Consider the following 6000-nt stretch of genomic DNA (forward strand, 5'->3'; position numbering starts at 1 on the left):
TGAAAAATAGCAGAAGTTCACAGGATGAAGAATTCTATAAAAAATGAGGAGGAGAAATTAAAAATTGAACAGGAGAAACCTACTGTACAGAATTGGAAACCCAGAGGACTTGAGGAATTTCCTAGTAAACACAGATGTTGCAAAATGACTTAAAAATAAGGAAACTCTAACTCGATCAAGTAATATAGGAAGACTTGGACTGATGCTTAGAGGTCTCCCACTGGAAAAGACCCCGGGGTCATCAGGGGTCACAGCTGAGTGTTACCTGACCTTTAACAAATTCTGATTTTATTTCAAATGTTCATGATCTACAGAAAAGAAGAGAAAGAAGTGACTTTCCTAAATTTAGTTTATGGTATTTTTAAGTCTGATATGCATGATGTCATCCGATACATGATGTCAATGTTTATACAATAGACATTATTTTGTGCACCATTACAAACATCCAGTCAATAGTGCGCTGACCAGGCAGATGCAGGTCCTCGCCCGCTGGGGTGGGGTCTGGAAGAGAGGTGGGGCCTGGGGTGGAGTCTGATGGAGGGTGGGGCCTGAGGTGGGCGTGATCTGACAGAGGGGTGGAGTCGGTGTGGATGGGGCTGTGGTGGGTGGGGTCTGGGAGAGGGGTGGGACCTGCAGGGGGTGGAGTCGCTGTGGGCGGGGCTGTGGTGGGTGGGGTCTGGAGGGGTGGAGCCCGAGGGTGGGCGGGGCGTTGGTGGGTGGGATCTGGAGGAGGTTGGGAGGGTGGGAGCTTGAGGAGGTTGCAGGGTCTGGAACAGGGGGCAGAGGGACCGTGGTTGGCGAGGAGCAACAGCGTTGGTAGTCGCTAGTTCAGAGCCAAACTCAGCCTTCCATCTGGGGAAACTGAGGCTGAAGCAGGACCTGTGGCAATGACAGCCTGCCTGACTAGCCTTCTGCCATCCTGAATCCGGGGGCAGTAGTCCCTCCATTAGCCACAACAACTACCTGCTCCTCACAGCTGCTAGAAGCACGGCCCATGGCAGGTATTCGTTACACATGCTAAAAGAGGAGGGCCCCAGAGTGACGGCCACGCCCGTGATCCCAGCCACTAGGGAGGCGGAGGCAGGAGGATCACAAATTTGAGGGTACCGGGACAATTTAGCAAGATCCCGTCTCAGAACAAGGAAGAGCTGAGACTGTTGCTCGGTGGCGGAGCACTCCCCTGGGATGTGTACGTCCTGGGCGCAAACCCCAGTACTGAAGAGAAAAACAAAGAGAGGGAGGGATGCACTATTATTATAAAGCCATTTCCTTTTATTCTACTTCATCTTCGTCATCGTTTAATACATTGTAATGTTCGTGGAGGATGAAGTATTTGACAGAAGTTGTAGGGTACTGGAAAACTAAAATGTAAGGTGCTATTTATTATAGATCCATCAATTAAAGATAAAGGAGTTCTAAAATGAACTCAGTGGAAAAGCTAGATTGGGCTCAAAAAACACAACTCTCCAACATATCTGTGCAGGACTGACTTTCCTAACAAGACCCAGGTTCCAAAATAAAATCAAGAATCTGTAAGTGGCATGGCTTCAAACTTAAAAGTTTCTGCACAGCAAAGAAAGCAGAGGCGCAAAGAGAGAGCCTCAGAATGGGAGAAGATCTTTCCCAGTTCCTTTCTTATCAGGGATTAATATCCAGAATATTTAAAGAACTCAAAACAACCCCAAAAAATTAATAACTCAATCAAAAACAGGAAAAAACTAAAGACATTGCTTAAAAGAAGAACTGCAATGGTCAAAAAATATATGAAAAAAATGTTCAACATCCCTATCAAACCAAATCTTCACTGAGAGTTCATCTCACTCCATTTAGAATGACAGACATCAACATTACAAATTACAAGTGCTGGAAAGGATTATAATATATAATAATTATGTAAGTTCTGGGGGGAAATGTTCACTCGTACATTGTTGGTCAGACTGCAAATTAGTGTAGCCACTCTGGAAAGCAGTATGGAGATTCCTCAAAAAACTAGGAATGGAACCACCACATGACCCAGATAGTCCACTCCTTGGTGTCTATCCAAAAGAACTAAAATCAGCATAGTACAGTAATACAGTCTATAATTCATAATAGCCAGGTCATGGAACCAGCCCAGGTGCCCATCAAGAGAGGAATGAGGAAAAATGTATACTGACACAGTCAAGTTTTACTCAGACATAAAGAATGAAATTATGACATCTGCTGATAAATGGATGGAAATGAGATCATCATGCTAAGTGAAAAAAAGACAGACTCTAGATGTTTCATCTCAGATGTAGCGCTGGAGAGAGATAAGGAAAGAGTAATGGGTGAAGCCGTGAAGACTGAAGGGTGGTGATGGACAGAGGAAGGGGATGGAAGGGACGGGAAAGCAGAAGCACTAGGGATGGAAGGGAGCCGATCACCTCCAAGCACATCTGCCCACGTCAGAAAGGACCTCACTATTACATGTAACCCAAATGCACCAATAAAAACACTTTTAAAAGAGGGAAAAAATACAGATACATTCAATTAAACTGTGATTTCTCAACCAAACTAAAATGTGGTTAATGAGTTTAGTTCCATGAAAGTGATGAAATAAAATTTTAATTCTGGCTTTGTTAGAAACAGTGAATTTTAACTCAAATAACTTAGCACATGCATTTCTCCAAACCTTTCTACCACTTTAAACACTGCAAGAAAAATGAACTGTCAAAACACTAAGGAAAAGCAGAGATGGGGTGCACTGGGCCGTCCCCTCAGGCTCAGGACCCTCCCTCAATGTTCCTCTTTCCTCCCTGCCAGGTTCCCCAGAAACCAGATGGGGTCACTGTGTTGAGATAAGGAGTGTCACAGCCTAAGGAAGGGCCATTGCTGCACAGGGAGCCTGGTGACAGCGGGGGAGAGAGTGGCTCCCAGCTGGCCCCCTCCTCTCTCGGGCCCAGGAGGGCATGCTCCATCCAGAGTGGTCTGCAGCGCCTCCCTCTGGCTGGTCTGAGAAGGAACTCTAGATGTCCTTTTAGAATGACTCACAGAGGCCCCAAGCCAGGTGGCCCCCTGAGGCTGCTCTGAGAAGGGAGCTCCGCCCCTGCTTTCAGGATGACCCAGTTTCCCAGGGCCAGCCAGTGCCCTCCCGCCAGGTTGGTCCTGAGGAGGAGACTCCCGACCTCCCGAAGGAGGCTGGACAGGCATCAAAGATAGCACGAGGCCAGGCCCTCTGCCCGAGGGCCCAGCACAGGAGCTGGTCACTGCTCAGAGCCAGGTCCCTCCTGGCCTCCTGGTGAATCCCTCGGCTCCTTCCTGCACCTTCAGTTATTACTGCACAAAATCTCTTCCCACCACCCTAACTGGGTCTGGCTGTGTTTATCTGTGGCTTCACCAGAGTGGAATCTCAGGAGAGGAGAAAAGGGAGTCCAGGAGACTGCCTCCCGGAGACCCCGGCCTGCACCCCTGCAGGCCAAGCTCAGCCAGGGACCAGGCGGGCAGAGGCACTGCCAAGCGCAACCTCGCAGAGACCCACACACACCAGGCCTGTGCCCAGCGACGGAAGGCTGTAAACGTGAGCCGTCCCAGGTCTGGAATGTGGGTCTTTGAGACATGGTGACTAGCCAGGGACTGCCCCACTTTAGGATGGTGGGTTTCAAGAAGCTGAATGCCAGCCATGATGACCACCGTCAAAGTGAAGAGAACCTGAGCTCAGAAGCAGATCTTCCAGCAGCCCCGGGAGCTGCAGGGCACACCCCGCTGCCCCAGGGCGTTGTACATAGTTCAGTCCATCCTGCCTGCTCACCTCTAGCCGCCCAGCCGCATGGCCACCCTTGCCCAGCAGCAATGGAGACAGTCCAGTCTGCCCTACCCACCCAGCCCTCACTGGAAGTCTTTGGGAGATGCAGGCCCTAAGGTTGTGGGCAGTGCCGACTGGTGCCCTGCAGGTGCAGCCCTCGCCCTGAAGGCCTGGGGTGGCTGCAAGTCCTGTGTTTGCCCTGGCCGCCCCAGGAACCCCGGGTGTGTAATCCGGTATTCTACAACGCAGCCCTTCTCGCTGAGCCTCTGAGGGTTGCAGGTCCCCAAGGATCATGGAAAGTGTGGTCTGGAGCTATGTTGGTACAGCCCCCACCACCGGCTGTAAGCCCCAGGAATCCTGGACACCATAATCAGTCCTGCAGCCCTGACTCAGAGGCCTCTGGGTTAGGCCACTGGGTATCCTGGGCAGTGCCGTCGACCCTACCTACGCGGACCTCTTCATCAAGGCACTTGGTAGTGAAGTAGCCCCCAAAATCCCTCCCCGTAATTATGCTTCTTGTCACCAAGATTTTACAGAGTGTCACAGGATTTCCCAGGAGTGCTGCAGAGAGCTCACTGTGATTTGAAGCTTCCTCTTCGTGTAAATGCCAGGTTTGCAGGCAAGAGGTGTGACAGAGTCTGTCTCAGAGAGGGCTTGTTGTGCAAAAAGATGTTCTCTCTTTTCCCGGTAAAGCTTTGTAAAACCTCAGTCCTACCTGAGAATATGGGACAAGGAGTAACTGTTAAGTTTCCACCGGTTAAATATAAAGTGCAAAGAACTTCCAGACGCGGGGTCCAGAGGTTTTTAGAATTAGCCCCTCTGGACCACTGTAGCTTAAGTAAACCTGATTCCTGGAAGTTCCTCAAGTGTCCAGCCTCATCTGTCCACCTCAGGAGCTGCCTGCTGGCAGCAGAGTCCACAGGTCTGTCCGCAAGGCCCTCAACAGGAAGACGGCTGGGAGCGTCAGATCCCCGGGAATTCTGGGCAGTGTAGTCTGACCTGCCTACACAGCCCGCAGCAGGGAGTGGCCGGCGGCCAGCTTGCCTGGCTGATTCCACCAGACCCGGTGCAGTCAGTAGTTCAGCTCTCCTGCAGCGCTCCCGTGGAGCATCCTGGGAGCCGCAGCCCCCGAGAGCTCGGCGTCACCTAGTCCGGTATTTTTGCGGAACAGCCCTGCCGGGAGGGCGACGGAACCTACCAGCCACGAGCCTGGCCTGGGACTGAGCGTCCTCGCTGGGGGACCCCGCGCTCACCGCCTGGGAATTCTGAGCCTCGCCTGCTCAGTGCTCGCAGGGAGGTCGCAGGGAGGTCGCAGGGAGGTCGCAGGGAGGCGCAGCCGCACGGGCACCCCGACAGCCCTGCCTCCGGGGATTCTAGGGAGCGGAGTGCGGGTAGAACATCTCCCGCCCCAGGTGATGCAGGGCGTGACCCAGGCAGGTGAGTGTCCCCTGGGGGGCCCTGAAGGATAAGAGCAGAGCCGCTGCGGGCACCCGAGCTCAGTCGCCGCCGCAGGATGGGTCGCCGCTTCCCGCATCCTACCGCCCGGCTCGCGTCCCGCCGGGCACCTGCCAGCACAGACCGGGCGCCTTTCTGGCGGCAAAGCGTGGAGAGCCGGGCACCCCCGAAGCCGCACCTGGGCGGGGCGCGCGACCTCCCGGGCTGCGCGAAGTCGAGCCAGGCGCGGGCGCGGGAGAAGGGGCTGCGCTCCAGGTCGCCGCACCCCGGCCCCGCGCGCGCGGTCTGGCGAGTGACTCGAAGCCTCCGAGGTGCAGCTCCCTCCCGCGCCAGCGGGCGGCAGTGCGACCCCGGCTCCTGCCCGACCGGCGGGGAGCCCCTGGGGCTCTGGAGGTTGGGCAGCGCTCTGGGTCCCGCAGCACGGCCACCCCTGGGGAGGGTCCTGCTCCCCAGCCCAGGCTCCAGCCAGCCTAGAGTCTGTGCAGACTCGCTGCAGGCTCGGCTCCTGCTCAGGCGGCGTCGCTGCGGCCCTGACAGTTCCACGTAGGGACTCGCACCTGCTTCCGTACACCCCGCAGTTTGGGACGAGCATGCAGTCAATGCCCGCACTTGCTGTTGCCCCTTTCAAGACCTCAACCTTTCAGGCCTGCACTTGGGGTCTGAGATTTCCCAGCGCCCCGATGCAGGTGGGTTTGGCTTTCCCTCCACTAAGGCCGGGCCCTGCACTGTGGTGGGGCTGGAAGCTGATAGGCATGGGGCGGAGTTTACACACGACGTTGGAG

General features: G+C 54.2%; 1 pseudogene; it reads left to right on the plus strand.

Moving 5' to 3' along the window:
* LOC124992796 (sorting nexin-6-like) overlaps nt 1-5765 on the plus strand; it is a 29575-nt pseudogene extending 23810 nt beyond the window's left edge.
* The last annotated feature ends 235 nt before the right edge of the window (nt 5766-6000 follow it).

This window comes from Sciurus carolinensis, chromosome 9 (assembly GCF_902686445.1).
Source record: "Sciurus carolinensis chromosome 9, mSciCar1.2, whole genome shotgun sequence".
In the NCBI taxonomy this organism is placed as follows: Eukaryota; Metazoa; Chordata; class Mammalia; order Rodentia; family Sciuridae; genus Sciurus; species Sciurus carolinensis.